The sequence below is a fragment of the Eublepharis macularius genome, chromosome 2 (genome assembly GCF_028583425.1).
Source record: "Eublepharis macularius isolate TG4126 chromosome 2, MPM_Emac_v1.0, whole genome shotgun sequence".
NCBI classification, from domain to species: domain Eukaryota; kingdom Metazoa; phylum Chordata; class Lepidosauria; order Squamata; family Eublepharidae; genus Eublepharis; species Eublepharis macularius.
Window position 1 is genome coordinate 53,462,535 of NC_072791.1, and position 20,276 is coordinate 53,482,810.

Below are 20,276 nucleotides of genomic sequence, written 5' to 3' on the forward strand. Positions count from 1 at the left end.
GCTGTGTCCACAAATCAGGATCCTCCTCTTCTTGTGGCCCAACATGGCACCTAAGGAAAGAACAATTACTATGGCCATTTAAAACTGAGGCAAGGGGTGGATGTAGGTTCGAAATGCACCCAACCTCCACTTGCCCACACACTGTATCACCCGGTGAGGTTACCTCATGGCTGCTGCTATAGAGGCAGCCCCAATCCTAAAGGAATGGGTGCCAAATTTGATCCCAGACAAACCAATTTTCTTAAGAGCCGTTTCTGTCACCGCCCCAAACTGATACTTAGTTAATGGCGTCTGATCCTCATGCTGGAACAAAATGCTCTAGCATTCCCCACAGAGCTCTATATACTCTCTGAGGGCCCTAACAGGGCAAAGCTCCCGATTCACACAGGGGCCTAGGAGAAAAGTAGTTCCCTGCTGCCGCTGGTCCGTCTTGGACTGCTGGATCCTAATGGAGACCTTATTCCCTGCAAATTTAATATCCTGGGCTGCCAAGGCCCTGCCAGTTGCATCCCTACAGGATTGGGACACCAAGTCACTGATCCAAAGGGCCCTGAAGAATGTCGTTACGGAAGCAGCATGAAAAAGCTTCCTTTCATATCTAGAGGAACAAACTTCCCTCCAGGCAGCCCCCCAGCCCTTTTAAAACTGATGGGGAGATGGGCTGCCAGATATCACCAGGCACCCCAGACTCCCAGGACCAGCTTTCTAACAATTTTTGGACCCTGAAATCCCCCATAGCTTCTGGTAGGCCTCGCTGTTTCCTTGCCAAGGCCAAAGTAGCCAGCTGTCCCCTAACGGACCTAACCAAAAGGCCCCTTCCACGCTGAAAAGTGCATCAGGTGCTCAGGCAGAATAGGCTATAACTGCTGAAGCCCAGCCATCTTTCTAAACTCATGAAGCTGCCCTACTGCATGGTTGTAAGCCTTGTGTGTGCTGGGGGCAATGGACAGTTGGATCACCCTGTTCGCTTCTGCTGTCCAAACTGCCAAAGCTCTTGGGGCATCCGTGCTGGCTGCTGGTCGGCCCTGGGACAAGCTGCCAGAATCGTTCCATTTGTTGGTGAGACAAAGCATCTGCCACACCATTATTAATTCCCAGAATGTGTCTAGCCTTAAATAAAATGTTTACTTGGAGGCATTTAAGGGTGAAGGCATGCACCAGCCTCATCGCCCTGGGGAACTTTACGGACAATGAGTTAACCACATGCACCACTGCTAAGTTGTCACACCAGATGTGGACTGAGTGGTTGGCCAACTCAGTCCCCCAAAGCCACACTGCCACTACTAAGGGGAAAAATTCCAAAAATGTAAGGTCTTTGGACAACCCCCATTGCAGCCAATTCTCTGACCACTGGTCAGTGCACCAGTGTCCTCAAAAATACACTACAAAGCCTGTAGACCCAGAGGCATCAGACGTGACCTGGAGTTCCACTTTGAAGAGCAGGTCCTCCCTCCAAAAAGTCACCCCATTGAATGAACCTAAGAAATCATGACAGACCTCCAGGTCCTCATGCATGCCCTTACCTATCCTTAAACGATGATGGGGCAACTGCAAGGTCCCCATAGCCTTTGGTAAGCTTGAAGCAAGTGCTCAAGTACCCTCAGCTTTACTGGGCTGGGACCCTTTTCCAGATGCCTGCTGTCCACCTCTGCCCCCAGACCGTTTGCTGCCACCTCCCTGCTTAGCCTTCAGACAAGATGTGTATGGGTGGGCTCTAGCACAGGAAGGACACTAATGCTTATATTTGCATGACTTCCTGTTGCACACCCCCTTGGAAGTGAAGTCCCAACAAAACAGTAAGAATTGAACCTGCTGGGGTACCCGCAGGGGTGCGGGTACCAGAAGCTTACAAGGACCGGACAATCAGGTGGCCACTGTCAGACCTATCCCCTAGATTAGCTTTAGCAGGGGACATTACGTGCAACCATAGCTGCTGGTGAATTTGGTCCCACGGTAGGCCCGGATTAATGGCCACACGCATGCGAAATTCTTCACCATACTGTAGCCAAGCTGCCCCCTCAAAGTCGGTGTATCCCCAATATATAATATTCATGTACTGAAATAGGGGAAGAACCCTCCAGGGCTGCACTCTAGCTAAAACCCTGGCATAGATAAGGAACCTGGGGAGCCAATGTGACCAAGTGCAGTCCTCCTGCCTACGTCTAATTTTTTCCTTGTCCCTCTCAGGTCATTTTTATACTTCTTCTCCAGCTCCCTGAAGAGAAGGGTAAAGATATCCACATATTCTCCTTTTATAATCTTATCCCTGGTGGCCTGTGTTAAGTGGTCACCCAGGAGCAAGGCAGTGTCTCCAAACGGCAATGCCCTATATGGAACCATACCATATGCGGGGGATCCATATTGGAGGGGGCCCCATTGAGGGCCATAACTAGAAGGCCATCCCACCGCTGACAGGTGGGGGGCCCTGGTAATCCCCACCACTCCAGCTGGCCTTGGCAGGAACTACCTGTGACTGTTGCTGCCCAAATGACCTGCTGACATTTCCAGGCCAAAGAAGTTGACTTGCAGAGGGCCAGCTGGACACAGGTGATACCACTGACAGAGGTGTGGAGCCCGGGGGCCCAGAGGCAGCTGACTGACTTACCCTCTGACACAGTCAGCTCCACTGCTATGGCCACTTGTCCGCTGTCTGATGGCCACTCCTGTTCAGCATCCACCACCTCCTTCATTGATGCTGCAGGAGCCCAGGTGCTGTTTCCTTCTCCCAGCACCACTCCAGATGATCCCGCAAGAGCAGAAATATGACTTAATACATCATTGAGAAATGCTGTTGTAGAAACCTTTTTGGTAGGCCGGTAAACTAAAGGCATATCTACATAGAAGTTTCTCCCACTTCTCAATGGCTATAGTTGCATTGCACTTAGGGCTGCCAGGGCTTTTTCCCTCCTAGAAAGGGTTACAATGCTTTTAATAATTGTCTCACAGAAGAATATTCCCTTTTCCAATTGCTACATCTGCATCTAATAAATTCGGAGGAAGAACATCAAAAAGAGTCCAGTAGCACCTTTAAGACTAACCAATTTTATTGTAGCATAAGCCTTCGAGAATCAAGTTCTCTTCGTCAGATGCAATTACTCTCAAACATGTTCTGGACTGTCCCAGTGAGATAGGAATGGGAAACCTATTACGTTTTTAATATGTTTTAATGTGATTTGTCCTAAGTTATGTATCTCTCAAAGACGAGGAGGTCTTTAGACAGCCACTCTGACTCTCCTTTTAAAATATTTCCCAGGCCTTCTTACCTGGCTGGTATCCATTTTGTTTTATTTCAGGCCAGGCAGTGTCTTGCACTTATGCTATATATGAAGGAAGGGGTTATGATTTTATATCTATAAACTGTCCCTCAGCAGGAGGAGGGGTCTGATTGCTAACAAGCTGGGATTGCTTTAAATGGAGATCTGGACTGTGATGCCATGAGATCCTCCTGTTTCTTTTTGACTCAGGTGGTGGTCCTCTGTTGGGAGGTTTTTTAAAGGTAATGGTCAATTAATAGACAAGGTCTTTGTTTACTGCAGAGTCCCTAGCTACCATTCTGGTGGAGGTGGAAAGTGCTGTCTAGTTATAGTTGACTTATGGCACCCCCTGCTGGGGTTTTCAAGGCAAGAGATTAACAGAGGTAGTTTGTCATTGCTTACCTCTGCATAGCAACCATGGAGATCTCCCATCCAATTACTAACTGAAGCTGACCCTGCTTAGCTTTCGAGATCTGACAAGGTCTGGTTTGCCTGGACTATCCACGTTAGGGCAGCTTGCCCTCTGAAAAGTGAATTCTCTCAGGGGCTCAGACAAGACTTCTTTGTGATTTATAATAGTATTTTTAAAGTATTATATTCTACACGATGTTATGGGTTGCTCCATAATGTAGACAATGATTTCACAGAACAAAGAATTTTATTTTTCTTTATTAGGTTTACAAAGGCAGCAAAGTATGTGTTGAGGGGGACAACATCAGACCCCACTCCTTGGCATCTCATGGTGTCAAACCAGGTGTCCATCAGACCCAATAGGGCTGTAGATATACTGTGTAAAAGTCCACTTGTCAGGCAGCTAATCAATGACAGCTGGCTCTTTAAGAACCAACCATCTGACAATCAGTTGTGTGCAGGTGTGATGGACTGCACTTGGAAGCAGATTTTCTAGTTGCAGCAATCAAAGAACTGGAGGGAAAGAGTTGACTCTTGCTTGGACTAGAGAGCTTGAATGACAGGCTGCTCCCTTCTCTCTGTTTGGTCAGTTAAAACTGAGTTGAAGGGCTGACAGTTGGTTTCTGACAGGATTGTTCAAAGATAGTTTTGTGAGTGGGTCTGACAGGGAAGGTCAGATAGTTCTCCTCTGGATGGAAGGAAGAGGAAACTTTTGCTTTAACTGTAACATCACTGTCCCGAAGAAGAATTCTATTTAAGAATTCTTAGTATAAGTGTCAGCAGAAGCTGAAGCCTGCTTGGCACAGACACCATAGAACTGGGAATGTGTGTTGGCAAGAGTGATTGGGTAGTAGATTAGACATCTTTCAACCCAAAAGAAGAAGAGTTATATCTTCTTGGGAGAAGAAGACACCCAACTATATCTGATGATGGACGGCTGTCCCAACTCTGCCCCAGATGTCTTGGAGCGTGCCTTTGAAGCTGTGACTGGATGGTTGAAGCAGAGTCAGTTGAAATTAAATCCCACAAAGATGGAGGGTCCTGCATGTCGGTCTGGGGGCCATGAGCACGGGACTCCAGCTCCCCGCTCTTGATGGAGCGCTACTTGCACCGGTTTCGAGAATTAGGAGCCTGGGTGTGGTCCTGGATGCCTCCCTGACTATGGAGGCACAGGTCACAGCGGTTGCCCGGTCTTTATTTTTCTATCTAAGACAGGCCCGGCAGCTTGTCCCCTACCTATCAACTTAAGTGCAGTGATCCAAGCAATGGTCACCTCTAGATTAGACTAGTGCAACTTGCTCTATGCAGGGCTTCCCCTGGGCCTGATCCGGAGGTTACAGCTGGTCCAAAATGCAGCTGTGTGAGTAATTGCAAGGGTCCTAATTAGGGAACATATAGCACCTATACTACGCCAGCTGCACTGGTTACCAGTTGAATACCGGGTCCGGTTCAAGGTTTTGGTGTTGACCTACAAAGTCCTATGTGGCCTGGGCCCAGCATATCTGCAGGACCGCCTCTCCCCATATGTACCCCAGAGGATGCTTCGTTCAACAAATAAACAACTGTTGGTGGTCCCTGGCCAAGGGAGGCCCGCCTGGCCTCGACCAGAGCCAGGGCCTTTTCAGTCCTGGCACCGACCTGGTGGAACTCTCTGTCTGAGGAAACCAGGGCCCGGTGGGATTTATTATTTTTCCGCCAGGCCTGTAAGACAGAGATGTTCCGCCAGGCATATGGTGGAGGCTAGGTTGGGCCCCCACTGGCCACACTAAAGATCTGTCCACCACCCTACAGGGCTTGAAAAGCAGTATTTGATCATCACCATCTGAAGAGAAGCTGTATTGTATAAAGTTGTTTTAATGTTTTTTGTATTTAACGTTATTTGTATATTGTTTTAAAGTTTTTTTGTATACCGTTTTATCTGTTTTTAACTGTATTTATGTAAATTGAAATGTACTCCGCCCTGAGCCCGCCTGGTGGGGAGGGTGGACTAAAAATCTAATATAATAAACAATAAATAATAAATAAGATTAATTCCTGCCCAGTTTCTAAAGGAGGTTTGGCTCCTTTAGAAGCCAAACCACAAAGATTAACACACTATTTGGGGCTGCTCAGAAAAAGCAGGAAAACTGAATTTTGGTGGAGAAATCTGCCTCACAATGGGGAGTGAAGGGCAGTCCATCATAGCAGGATTTACCCTTCAGGTGAGAAAAGGGAGCATGGTGGAGAGATTGCATGGAGGCTGCTATTGATCTCTCATTGGACTTGAGGGTTGAACTCTGTAGGGCTTCTAGGTAGAGGGAGAGCATTGAGCATGGTCCATATCTGATTAGCACCTTGAAGCTTGAAGGAGGAGTATGTACCAGCCCTGTCTCCCAGTTCTTGCGGGGAGCAGGTAGAATACGGTGGTGCCCAACCCCCACCTATCTCCATCTAAGGCCAAGAGAAGGTGTTTCAAACCATTTGACCCTGGTACATGAGAGCCATGGCCAACAGTATCTAATTAAACACACACACAATTATGACATATTCTTTTATATGTGATACTTTAGTGGCACTGATCAATGAAATTTATATAACCATGCCACAAGCCAGTTAGCATTACTTCCAACTTCCAACACAAGAAATATCTCTTTTGAAACTAAAAGCATCTTCCTTTATTTGTTGAGCTGTCATTCTGCAATACAGATTTCTTGGTTAAAGAGGGATGTCCTACTCTCCAATCTCTCCCAAAACACAGGTTCCACTACCAGTCTAAGACATTTTGAACAACTGTAATTGGAGATTAAAAATTAATCAGATAATGTTGCTCAGTTAAAAACCTTTGGTGCCTCCCTGGGAAGTAACCTTTATCCAAGGTGCTGTCAATAAGAGAATATCCAGAGCAATTGTGAATTGAACTGTGATCTCTAAGTAGAAATGGGATGGTTTCTTTTTCTTTTAAAACCAAAGAGAGAAATTAGAATGGATTTTTTTTCTTGGTGAGGAGGGAAGATTCATCCAGAATCAGAAATAATATCCACTGGCACCAAGAAGAGGAAAATAGCTAGAAACTGTATAACAGAAAGAGAATGACTAATTTGCTATAGGAACAGAAATCTAAACAATAGAGGATAATGCCAGCCCACTTACACCTTTAAGAAGGGAGCAAAGTAGATATTCAGTTCAAACAGATTAAAAGGATGGCTTAAAGGCGACAGCTGAAAAGGAGATGTCAAAAAGCATAAACAAATGTCAGTATCTTAAAAGTATCTTCTAAATTCAGATGTCTAGATACAAGTACTTAGGGATGAAGTAGTTCTCTGGAAACATTAAACAATCCTCACAACCAAAAATGTACAGGTTTAGGTTCACTTCCTTAGTTAGGGTTACCAAATGCAGTTACCCAGTGCCTGGGAAAAAATGCCTGCCCCTTTAATAGAGGCTTACTAGGATGTGATATTATTTAGTCCATGACATGAAAAGCTTCACTGACCAATTTCCATACATTAAGCCTCTAATGCACAGGACATTTTTCTTCAGGTCTTTTGGCAACCCTGTCCTTACTTGAGCTGAAATCTTAGACCTGTCTTGGTTATAACTTGCTTTGGAAACTTGGGGGCCTTTCCAATTTCACTATATGTTTCTTATACTTATTCGGCAGTGAACCAAAAGCACAAGAACATCAAATTAAGTTCCATTTGAACTGTGCAGCTGATTGATTAATTTTGCAAGAAAAAGAACTCAAGGTCACTAAAGAACAGGTTGTTCAGCGTGCAATGCAAGTGATATTTATGAACACATAGTAGGTGTGCATAAAGAGTATGTTTGTGTAAAGTGGTATTTTATTGAAGAATGTGATGTAGGTTGTCATGGAGATTAAAAGCTTTGAAGTGCTTTTCATTGGTGCTGGGCACAAGGATATTAGTTCTGGCACCCTGAATCTTTCATTGTAAAAATAATTGCACTTTTATCTGCACTGCAAGGGCTATTGAAGTAGGATAAATAAATGCAGACAGATGAACACATCAAACGCTGAGGTAAACAGTGTGCCCTTGTGACATGTCTTGGGTTAAAATTACGTGGCTGGAGCTTCCACCAACCATTCAAATGCTTGTTTCCCATTGCACAGTCATTCAGGCCTTTTACAAGATGTCATTACAAACTGTATAGAATTGGCGCTTGTTTCAAAAGGTGAAAGCAACTGAGAGGTATTGACAGCCTGCACGTTGCTAGTAAATATAAAGAGTTTTTTAAGAAGCAAAGGAAACAGCATTGAAAAGCTTGTGTTTTTGTAAGTGGAGCCTGATATACAGTATTTGTATAACAACTCCAACCTCTCTTACAGCTCTGTATAAAAAGCAGAGCAATTTCTTGAACGATTAGGGGGGATATTATATTGACACGTTTACCTCTGTGAAAAGCTCTGTACTGTCCTTACAGGAACACTGATGTATGGCAGAATGGCTTTGGGTAACCTCTTAACCAATAAATCAATGGTGAGCACTGCAACCTAAGCAGCATGCAGTCGCAACACAAAATAGACATCAAGTGAGTTTTCAAAACTGACTAGAAGTGATGGTGATTAGCTAGAATTATAGATATTTATATTTAAACTGACACCACAGAATACTTTTGAATCTTGACAGATATGTGGAATATTTAAATGCAGTAATTGCAGTTACAGGACCTCCTGGGATTAACGTGCTAGAGAGGTAGTGACAGATTGCAAGAAAGGGAAGGAAAGATTTTAAAAATATGGAAAAGACTAAAAATGAGCTTAATTCTTGCACATACAAGTATGTGGTGTTTTAAATATTCCATAGCAATGTAACTAAGTGAAAACATGTAAAGTTATCTATTACTTTTTTCACAGTGCAGCATTAAGCATATTTACTCCTGTTGAGTTGGGTAGGATTCAATCCTGAGTAGATTAGTGCAGGATTAAGTATATTTGAGCCTCTGCCACTTCTGTTCAAACATCCTACTCACTGATTGTGCTCAGCAAACTGTTTGGATGTGTCTGAACAAATTTGGATGTGTCCAAATGAATTTGGATGTTTCTGCTCTGAGTGACTATGCCCACACCATTACAGTACTTTTCTGACATCAGCAGAAATATAACACTGTAATTTTCCTCCAGATTTGAGCTTAATGTTAGAAATTTCTAAGGGGGTAACAGTGCCTAGACTCTGGTTTCTCTTCAGATTGCATTAATCTTTTGCCTATTTAAAAAATGGGAATCTTGGCAAGCAGTTCAGAGGTTGACAAGCAGAACTGCATTGCAACAACCAGACGTTCATGTGTCCAGACCTTTTGGAAGAAGCAGCTACTGCACAGGTCGGAATTTCAACAATGACCATCGAGGAAATATGATCAGGAGCTCATCTCATGTCTAAATGAGGGAGACACGTTCATGTCAAAGCAGCAGCATTCCTATATAGAACTGCTCTCACATAAGGCAATCCTTTGTAGAATTACTTCATTTTAATCCCATTTATTTCAAAGGGCACTGCATTCAAATCACAGGGAAACATATTTCTGCATTTTTGTTCCACAATTAGAAAAAAAAAGTGTGTGTGTGTGTGTGTGTGTGTGTGTGTGTGTGTGTAGTTCTCGTTAAGATTTCTGAGAAAGACTGTACTGAAGCAGGCCACAGCCTAAGAGAGTGGAAAATTACTAGAGGGAGCCAGTTTGAAGTTAAGCTCATACATGTATCCAAGTTATGTAGCATGATGTTAGTTAACCAATGACAAGTCTGTAACTATGGCATGTGATTTAGTTATGTGTTCTGCCTGACAAGAATGTATTTAAGCAAGTTGCTGTTTGTGTTAGGAGGCTCAGTTTGTTTTGAGTGGCAGAAGTCACGCTGAGCCTTAGCCGGCTAATAAAGCACGTTTTCCTTCCTGAATGCTTGTTGGTCTCATTCCTGCACGACTCTTGAAGCTGCAACATTTTGGGGGCTCGTCCGGGATTTGAGGGGGCTTTTGGGGTCCCCCTTGACCCTCAAGTCAGTGCAGGCCGGCCCCAGCGAGAGAGGGACTCCGTGGGCGCCACCCGACTGTTTTCGGGATCGGATACCATCTCTCTCTGCTGTCGGCAGCACCCCTTGCGGCGTCAACAACCCGGTTGACAAGGCAGGAACGATTGCCCAGAGGGAGTCCCGGGACTGGTGAGTATAGTAACTGAGGGACCGTTCCTCTTTTAGGGATGAAGAGGGGCCTGATCACCCCCTAGCACAGCCCAAGTAGGAGAGTCAGAGGGACTCATCTGAACCCGCTGGTGCTGTAGGTTTGGGTTGGAAACTTGTCATGTGTGTGATGTGAGTGGAACGCCACAAGGCGATTGGTGTGTGAAGCACGTGCGTAGGGACTCCTGAGGAGCAGACCCTTTACTGCCTCCTTGCCGTTTACTTTCCCTAGACTGTCTTGTCTTGTCTCTGTGTATTATGGGTGGTTCATCTTCTAAGCCAACTCTGCTAGAGTTGGTACTGAAACATTTCCAGGAGGTTTATGGGAATTGGATAAAGTCAGGGGAAAATGTAACTCCTGAAACTTTGGAAATCCTGTGTATGGTAGAATGGCCTACTTTTGATTTAGGATGGCCATTGGAGGGCACATTTGAAGAGTCTATTGCTCTTGATGTATATCATTTTGTTCTCAAACATAATGAAGATTAGATAGTATGTGCCCAGGCTTGGCATTATATTTGTATGTACCCCCCACCCTGGGTTAAAAAGCGGCAGAGAGGCAGGGCTAAGAAAATGGAGGCGCAGCTCCTGGTCCTTGAGAGGGGGAGGAAAGCAGGCCCATGACCAGGAGGGCTACAGCTACAGGAGAGTCTATATCCAGTTCTGCCCACTAGGGGAGCCCCAGTCAGCTCCACAGCTCCACTCGATGCAGGCCTCCGCCCAAAGACAAAGTCAGTGCAACAGGCCCCAGAAGATGAAATGTCTCCTTTGCCCTATGTGCCCGAGGAAGAAAGTGGAAGGACGACCCCGCCGGTGACACGGTCACAGGCGCAGAAAAAGCAGGCTAAGGGAGAAGGTGCAGGAGAGGAGGAGATTCAGATGCCGCCATTAGAAGGAGAGGCTACTAATACTTGTCCCTTAAGGGAGACTGTGGACCCTAGAACCGGAGCCACCCGGCTAATTTACCAACCATTTACCACCACTGATTTATACAATTGGAAGACCCAGACCCCTTCATTTTCGGAACAGCCTGAGCCAGTGACCACTTTATTTGGGTCAATCATTAATAGCCACCAGCCAACCTGGCAGGACTGCAATCCGCTCCTGATCACATTCTTTAATACTGAGGAGCATAAGCGTATAATTCAGGGGGCAAAGAAATGGTTGTTAACTTTTAAAAAGGATGGTGAAGATGATGAAACAATATTAAAGGCTGCTTTCCCAGTGGAAGATCCAGGGTGGGACCCCAATTACAAAGACCATAGGGATAGATTGGCTATATATCAACAGGCTATACTGAAAGGAATACAGGCGGCAGGGAAGAAAGCAACAGATATGCATAAGATACAGGAGTGCCATCAAAAACCTGATGAGCCCCCTGGGGCATTTTTAGAGAGAATTTACGAAACTTACCGGCAATACATGCCATTTGACCCAGAGGCAGAGGAGAATAAACAGATGGTTCTTACCACCTTTGTCAGCCAGGCGGCCGGGGACATATGGAGGAAACTACAGAAACAAGATGGCTTCTTAGGCATGAATATAGAGCAGATCCTGGATATAGCACATAAGACTTTTATTAACAGGGAGCAGGAAGAAAGGAGGCAAAATGAGAGGAAGATGAAGAAGAAAGCAGAGTTGTTGGCAGTGGCCCTGACACAATTTCCACAGCGCGGGGCACCCCAAGGAAGGGGAAGGGGAGCCGGGATTGGAAGAAGGGTTCGGAGGCCCCTGGGCCCCAATCAATGCGCCTACTGCCACCTAGAGGGCCATTGGAAGAATGAGTGTAGAGAAAGGTTGCAGAATGTCAGAGGACGTGGAAGGGGACGAGGTGATTACAGAGGGAGAAGAGATGGATACAGGAGTCAGGGAGTAGTAACTGAAGGATTGTATGAGAGACGTGGGCCAACCGTAGCGGCAGCCCTAAATGAGGATGGATACAGATGGGAAGCTGAAGATGAAGAGGAGTGGGAGGCATAGGACAAACCAGGCACCTTCAGTCTTGGCCCCAGGAGCCCATGGTCGAAATTTCTGTAGGGGGCCAAAATATATCTTTCCTAGTAGATGCAGGGGCCAAACATTCAGTTGTAACACAGCCAGTGACTCCAGTCACAGAAAAAACAATAGTTGTAAGGGGGGGCAACAGGGGCTTGCCAGAGACAACTCCAGAAGGATTTGGTGAATTTACCCTTGGAACACAAGAAAGGGCAAACTTTAAAAGAACCCAAAGAAATACCAATACTGGCACCACTCAGACAGGTGCCCTTGGAAGGACAGAATGGAGGATTTGGTTATGGAGAATCACCAATTACAGGAACAGAAATAAGAGTATTAAGGAAAGAACTACCTTTATTGGTAGAAGGCCCCAAGGGGTGGCAAAACAGTTGGGTCAGCTTTTGGGGCCAGGTATCAATACTTGGTCTAAAATGTAAAGTATGTTCTGACCCTCTTCGCAGGAGAGGAGTGAAACACAAATTAAGGTGGCAGCTATGCTAGAGTGGAAAAAGGTCAGCCACCTAGAGATGGTGGCCACCAATGTTAAATTACCTATAAGTAATCTAAATTGGGATCCAAATACAGCAGCACAGAGATTTTCAGGGGCATTTCAGGATCCATAGGGAAAAGATGAAACTTCAAATGAGTATGTAAAAAGGTTGAAAGGGAATATAAGGAAACACACAAACATGGACCCAGATGGCCAGGAAGCACAAATGCTTCTAAAAGTCCAATTTGTCACCAAGGTATGGCCAGACATTAAGAGGATTGAGAAAAGGAGGATTGGACAGAGTCCAATCTAGGGGACTTGGTGAAGGAAGCATAAGAAATGGTTGTTGTGGGTTTTCCGGGCTGTATTGCCGTGGTCTTTGCAAGACCACAGCAATACAGCCCGGAAAACCCACAACAACCATCGTTCTCCGGCCGTGAAAGCCTTCGACAATACATCGAAGCATAAGAAAGTTTATGTGAGGCAAAAAGAAGAGAAGGTGAAGAGTAAAGTCAGAATGAAGGCCCAAATAACTCAGCCTGTGTGAGGGGAAGCAGGTTGAGGGGAAGAGGACACGGCCGTGGATTGAAAGGCAGAAGGCTGGGGAGCCAGATGGGAAAAGGTAGGGGCAAACCAGGCCTGAGATAAGTTCAACCTGGAACTTGTCTAGGAAAAGGAAGGTGTTTTAGTTGGGGAAAGAAAAGGCATTGGAAGGTAGAGTGTTTTCTTAACAGAAGAAACACAATGAGATCATGAACTTGATGGAGTTGGAGGATTAAGAAAGTTAAGGGCTAATTTACTCAGGCCCTTTGTTAGCAAAGCCCTTAATAAAGTTAAAAGGTAGGGCCTGAGGAAGAAAAAATTACCTTCCTAGTGAGCACTGGGGTTGCCTGGTCTATACAGGGAAAGATTCTATAGGAAAGGGAGATTATCATCAGCCTCTTTATTTTTCCTTCTGGGAAAAATTGAGTATTCAAGTTCTGGATTCTTCTTCCACTAGGGTGACCATGTGTTCACCCAGAGCAGAGGAGGAAGATTTAATTGATCCTAAAGTGTGAGCAGAAGAAGGAAACTGGGGAGGGCTACGAGTAGAGCCCCTTTTCATACAGCGGTGGCTCAAGCAATCATTCATCTGTTAACCTTTTTAAAAGTGAAAAAGGGGGGCATCAGAGATTAGATCCTGAAAAGGTTCAAGCAATAAAAGAGGTCCACCTCCCCAGGACCAAAAGGGATACTGTCAAGTGTGAATAGAAGGGTATGCCAGTGAAACAAAGCCCTTGTTTAAGAAGTTAGTCATGTCAGAACCAGAGGTTTTGGTTTGGACACCTGAAGAGAAAATTGCCTTTGAACAAGTGAAACAGGCATTAACAAGAGCCACGCCCTGGCCTTGCTGACCCCAGAAAAGCCTTTCCATGTGTTTGTGGAAACTAGAAATGGCACGTCTCACTTTGGGTGGAGCTCTAATTGCCCCCCCCTCAAGTGAAAGCAATTTTAGCTCAGAGGGCAGGGCTGTGGCTAATGGAATAACTAACTATATAAGGTATAAAATATACTTGTGGATAATGGGAGATGTAAACAGGGGCGGATTGGTAGGCGGATCGGGAAGGCTGTACCTCCTTAGTATTCCAGTAATGGGAGAACGGGAGAGGGGCGTGTGCGGACGGGGTAGGATGTACTTTTCAAATGTATTAAGCTTGAATCCCCAAGAGGCAAAGTTCTTCAGTATTTTGCACCTGAAAGATGCATTCTTTTGTTTGCTACTGGCTTCTGCCAGTCAGCCTAGTTTTTGCCTTCCAGTGGGAAGAAAAGGACTCAGGCCGCAAGTTACAGTATAATTGGACTAGATTGCCACAAGGGTTCAAAATTTGTTCAACCCTTTTCAGTACTGCCCTAAACCATGATCTAGCACACACTCCATCTATACCGGGAGAATGTTTTGTTGCAATATGAGAATGACCTGATGGTGGCAGCACGTACCCTGTCTCAGTGCAATGAAACTACACAGAGACTGTTAGAAATCCTCTATGAAGCAGGCTATAGAGTTTCTAGGAAGAAAGCACAATTGTGCCAGGTTCAAGGAAAATATCTTGGCTTCGAGATTTCTCAAGACACCTGACCTTTAGGACAGAGGTGGAAAGAGGCGGTATGTACAATCCCCGCACCAACAACCAGGCCACAAGTCCAGGAATTTTTGGAAGCAGCGGGGTTTTGCTGCCTTTGGACTCCTAATTTTGCAGAGACTGCCCGACTCCGCTATTAAGGGGGAAGAACGGGGACCCCTGTCAGCTAGGAAACCTAATACTCAGGGAGCAGGTAGGGGAACAGTAACCCCTCCCTATGTTTAACCCAGTGCACAAGTATCAGCCAGGGGATGAGGTTTGGGTGAAAGACTGGCATGTAACTCCCCTGGGGCCTAAATGGAGGGGTCCGTATGTTGTTTTATTGGCCACCCCCACAGCAGTCAAGGTAGAAGGCATTGCAGCATGGGTTCACTGGACTAATGTTAAACCAGCTGCTGCGCCTTGGGTTTCAGAGGCGCACCCAGATGATCCCCTTCGCCTCCACCTGAAGAGAATACCCTCCGGATCCAGGCCTACCGGGAACGGCTAGATTTGCAGGCTCCAGTTCCAGTAACTCTGTACCCACGTACATCAGACGCTGCCAGGTCCATAGCAGGAGCAGGCTCTGGTCTAGTCACCCCGGAAGCTGACTAGTCTACCCACAGCTGAAGCTTAGATCGTCGGTGGATCCTGTCCATGAAGTGATATCCTTTATAATATTTTGTACTCGTTGTATGTTGTTGCAGGTTGCTTACCTGGCCTCTGGTCCACTCTTATTTTCTACTGTTCCCTTACATAGACACGGGTTGTGCAGCTGGTCAGTTACTGAGATTTGTCCTACTTGCAATTACCAGCATTATGGATATACGCCCTGTCTTAATTGTATGTAGCCTACTCCTTTTACCCACCCACTCTAATTTATGTTCACATTGTTATGGCCATAAGCGAGGGAATAGAGTGTTCTATTCACTTGCCACTATTAATGAGCTGTGTTATCAACGTCTCAGTGCATCTCCATGTCAGAGATGGGGGAAATGGTATATTATGGCCCGTTCACAGAATAGAGTTGGTTGCTCTCATCCCACGTGGGTCTGTTTCCTGCCCACTGCACATTGGGCCCCGATTATAAAGAAGGCCAGAACAACGGCTTCTAAGGCTCCTAAAGCACCTCTGCCTGCAGTCACTGCTAAACCTTCATCGGTGGTATATTCTTCTTTGTATCAGGAGGTGGTACAAGAAGTACCAGTCCCAATTCCTGGACGGAATCTCTTTCTAACCCTGGCAGAACAGATAGCTGCTTCCCTAAATGTTACTGATTGTTGGGTATGTGGGGGACCTCTTATGAGCGAGCAATGGCCTTGGGTGGCAATAGAAGTTACTCCTGAAATCTTAACTCAATGGAATCATACTGTAAGGACTGCTTATCAGAGTCGGCCACATAGTTGAGCTTTAGCCTCCCCTGTTATTGGCACCTTTTGTCTTACCCGATCCCAGGTTGCCAATTATACGATCCAAGTTGGTGAAACCTCTTGCCGAACTGCCTTGGTAGTTAACGCAAGTGGCACGGAGGCTACCTGGTGGACTGATGGGCAGGTGCCCCTGACAGGTAATCCCTGGGTGAATCATACCCTCCTAAAGTCCTATTGGGAGAGCCCTCAAAGCCTGTCTCATACTTGGGATGCCCCTGATGGCCTATACTGGGTATGCGGGTCCACTGCCTATTCTCGACTCCCCAGGAGATGGACAGGTTCTTGCACAATAGGAACTATACGGCCTGGGTTTTTCCTTTTACCCAACCAGCTGGGTCAGACTCTGGGAATCCCCTTGTTCGATGATTTACAACACTCTCAGCGGTCAATAGACATCGGGGGGGACTCAATGGGGAGACGAGTGGCCTCCACAGAGAATTATAGAGTACTATGGTCCCGCTACGTGGGCTCAAAATGGGTCCTGGGGCTATCGAACTCCAGTTTATATGTTAAACCGCATAATCCGGCTTTAAGCAGTCCTTGAAATAATAACAAACCACACTGCTTCAGCCCTAGAGCTTCTGGCCCAACAGCAGACTCAAATGAGAGCTGCTATCTATCAAAATAGATTGCTGGCAGAGGAAGGAGGTGTATGTGGGAAATTTAATTTAACTGATTGCTGCCTTCGTATTGATGACAATGGGCAAGCGGTCACAGATATAGCTTCTAACATCCGTAAGATATCCCATGTACCTGTACAAATGTGGAAATCAGCCTGGGATGCTGGATGGTGGGATTCCTTGTTTGAAGATGGCTGGTGGAGACAACTTTTGCTCCTTGTGGGATGTGCTTTAGTTGGAATCATCATACTCCCCTGTTGTATTCCCTGCATTATACGCCTTATACAGTCTACTGTTTCAAATATGACAATGTTGGTGACCCCAGTGCCAACTCCGCCCACAAGGGAATTTACCCCTAGTGCACACTTAATGACATTCACCTCACTGTCCTCGGAACGGGTTTGCTTAATAAAAAACCTAAACAAAATGCGGCCTACCCCGGAGGAGGGGCAGTGGAAGGAAATGTAATTCGGCCCACTTCCGCTCTGCTTCAGGGGCCGAAAGGGGGGGAAATGAAGCAGGCCACAGCCTAAGAGAGTGGAAAATTACTAGAGGGAGCCAGTTTGAAGTTAAGCTCATACATGTATCCAAGTTATGTAACATGATGTTAGTTAACCAATGACAAGTCTGTAACTATGGCATGTGATTTAGTTATGTGTTCTGCCTGACAAGAATGTATTTAAGCAAGTTGCTGTTTGTGTTAGGAGGCTCAGTTTGTTTTGAGTGGCAGAAGTCAGGCTGAGCCTTAGCCGGCTAATAAAGCACGCTTTCCTTCCTGAATCGTTGTTGGTCTCATTCCTGCACGACTCTTGAAGCTGCAACAGCACCACTGCTATGTGAATGGCGATACGGAATATGTGAGAGATTTGCATGTTCTACCTTCATGGTTTCAGATCTCCTGTGGTGGAGGAAGCTATGTATCCTTTCCATGGATGTATTTATGTGATACTGGTGTAGAAACAGTATCAGAATCCAACCACCAAGAACACACATTGGCTTCTCCTTCGTGTAAGACCTAGAAATATGGAAATCTGTGTCATCCATGTATTTATTGTTTGGTATTCTATCACTCTGCTTGGCTAAGTTTAAAACCTTCCTCCAGTGTATGGAGCCTTCCCCTGGTGGAAGTTCCTCTCCTTTTGGCAAAAGAGCCAATTCTGTTAGAGGAAGGCTGCTCAAGCTGGGAAGGCTTCAAACTTTGCTGAGTGGAGTGGGACAATATAAACCTCTGCCGCTATTTCTGGATAATACGCGAAGCAGCTGTCATTGCTGCAGAAGGCTTTGGATTGGCCTAGGCAGCTTTTTCAGTCAGTCGTGCCCAATTCTCCTCTTTTCTACACTCCCATTGTTTTTGTCTATACTGGTGTCATGATGACCCTCCCATAGTCTTTTGGCCGGTAAAAGAGGCCCCTGTCCTCTGTTTACACCAGCAGAAAAACTGGTTGGATTCAACTCTGAGTCTACTGAGTACTTGCTCATTTGATCAGTTTTTTGGGGGGGTCACTTCTTGACAAAAATAAATTGTATGGAATTGTGCTCTCTGAAAAGTGAATATACAAATATACTGTTGTCATCATGTTCTGAAATCATATATAAACTTGCTTTATTTAGCAAAGTTTGTAATTGTGATCACATGTTTCATGCCTTCTGATGACTCAGTTTCTACTACAGTGATTGCAATGTCATTACTTGGTGAAACCTTGACATTATTGTTAATGCGCTATTCTGAAGATCCTCTCGCTGATTTAGTTGGTTATGGATTATTTTGGATTACTGAGTAGCTGCTCTTCTTGTTCTTGTTCCATTTCATGGTGAGAAACATGGTAAGTTGTCTCAGTCCACTTAGATTCATTCACTTTAGCATTACCATACCATTTTAAATTCAGATTCATTTGGATACATTTTGGTTTGGACAAAACACACTTTTGTCACATAGACGACAGAAATGTCACATAGAACAAATAGAATGCTTGCAGTGTTCTAAAAGTACCATATAAACAAACACTTCAATTAAACTAGACTGAGGTTTGGATCTAGCCAACTTTCCCATTAAATCCTGCCTAATTCCTCTCCTTACTACAGCCCCCCATTCTACATGGTTTTTGTCCATGCAGGTCTTATGATCCCCAGCATAGTCATTTTGGTGGTCAAAGAGGAACCTCCACCCCATCTTCACCAGTTAGGGTTGCCAGGCTCCCTCATCTTCCCGGCAGGGGGCCTGGGGCCTGGCACTTACCTGTGGGGGTGGGGCGGTGCGCGCATGGGAAGTGACATCATCACACGGCCCCTGGGAGCACACCCATGCTCTGCAGGGGCCCGGATTGGGTACACTGCAGAGCACGGAAGCACTCCTGCCCTCCACAATGGCCCCAAATGCACCCATTTTGGCCCAGATCGGGCTAGTTTCAGGCCCATTTTGGTGTGGATTGGGCCCATTTTGAGCTGCTGCGGAGCACAGGAGTGCTCCTCCGTTCCACAGCATCCTGAAACTGGCCCAATACAGGCAAAAATGGGCCCATTTCAGGCAGCTGCAGAGCGCAGGAGCACACCTGCGCTCTGCAGCAGCTCAAAACAGGCCTGATCCGTGCCAAAATGTGCCTGAAACGAGCCTGATCTGGGCTGAAATGGGCGTGTTTGGGGCCGTTGTGGAGGGCAAGAGCTGTCATCTATGCAAGCATCCATGCCATTGTTGTGTTTTGCATCTTATACTGAGAGCATCCATGTCATTTTTATGTTATGCATCTTATACTGAGAGTGATATAAGCATCGGTGCTTATATCAGTGCCATCATTGTGTTTTGCATCTCACACTACATCTTATTCTTATACTGATATGATGCTAAAGGTAAATACTGTATTGTATACATTTTATATATATCACCTGAGGGTGTCTAGACTGCTAATACTAATTTCCAAAGCAGCCGGTGGCCCCTTTGTTATCTCTAAGAAATATGTGCTTTCACTTCTGAGTGTCCTTGGGACAGAGCTGCAGCTGTGTATTGAAATTTATTTTTTCCACAGGAGGGAATAATTCCACTTTGTGCTTTGTTTAGACGAAACTAATTTGTTCCCATGTAACTTTTGGGTTTTCGTGCCTGAATGCAAAGGGCAGGAGAATGTCCCCTGTAATCAGTAGTCCTATTGTTTGAATAATCACTTCTGCCAGCTTCTACCTATGAGTGTACACCTGAACTGAATAGATCTCCGAATAAAGTTTTTTCAACCAATGCACCTGTGTGCTTGCTGTGAGGGGATTGGGGGTCTAACTGCCAGGGACTGCCACCCAAAGACTGACAGGAGCACTCCTGCGCTCTGCAGCGGCCCCAATCCGGGCCTGATCCGGGCCAAAATGGGCCCAATCCAGGCGGCTGCAGCGCATGGGAGTGTGCCACGGCACAGGGGAGCATGCATGGAAGGTGCGCTCCTCCCGCTGTCCAGGTAAGTGGGGGCGGGGGTCTGGCATCCCTATCACCAGTGGAACAGCTGATTGGATCCAACTGAATATTTCCAAATATGTTGTGTTTCCAAAGATTTTTTTAAATGGAAATTCTTATATTCAAAGATTCTCAGCTTCTTTCATCGTTCTGATTTACATGATTTACACTTTAAATTAGGATTGCTTCATACTTCATGTTATAGCACCTTAAACAGTAATAGCTGATCATGACAGAAATTTTCATGGCCCACAGGAGAAGACATATGGTGGGATGAAGAGTTTCAAGAAAATTCTGATCTTTAAAGTTCTTTACAGCCTGGGTCCCTTATACCGAAAGGACCACTTTTCACCATATGAACCACAAGGTTTAATCTCT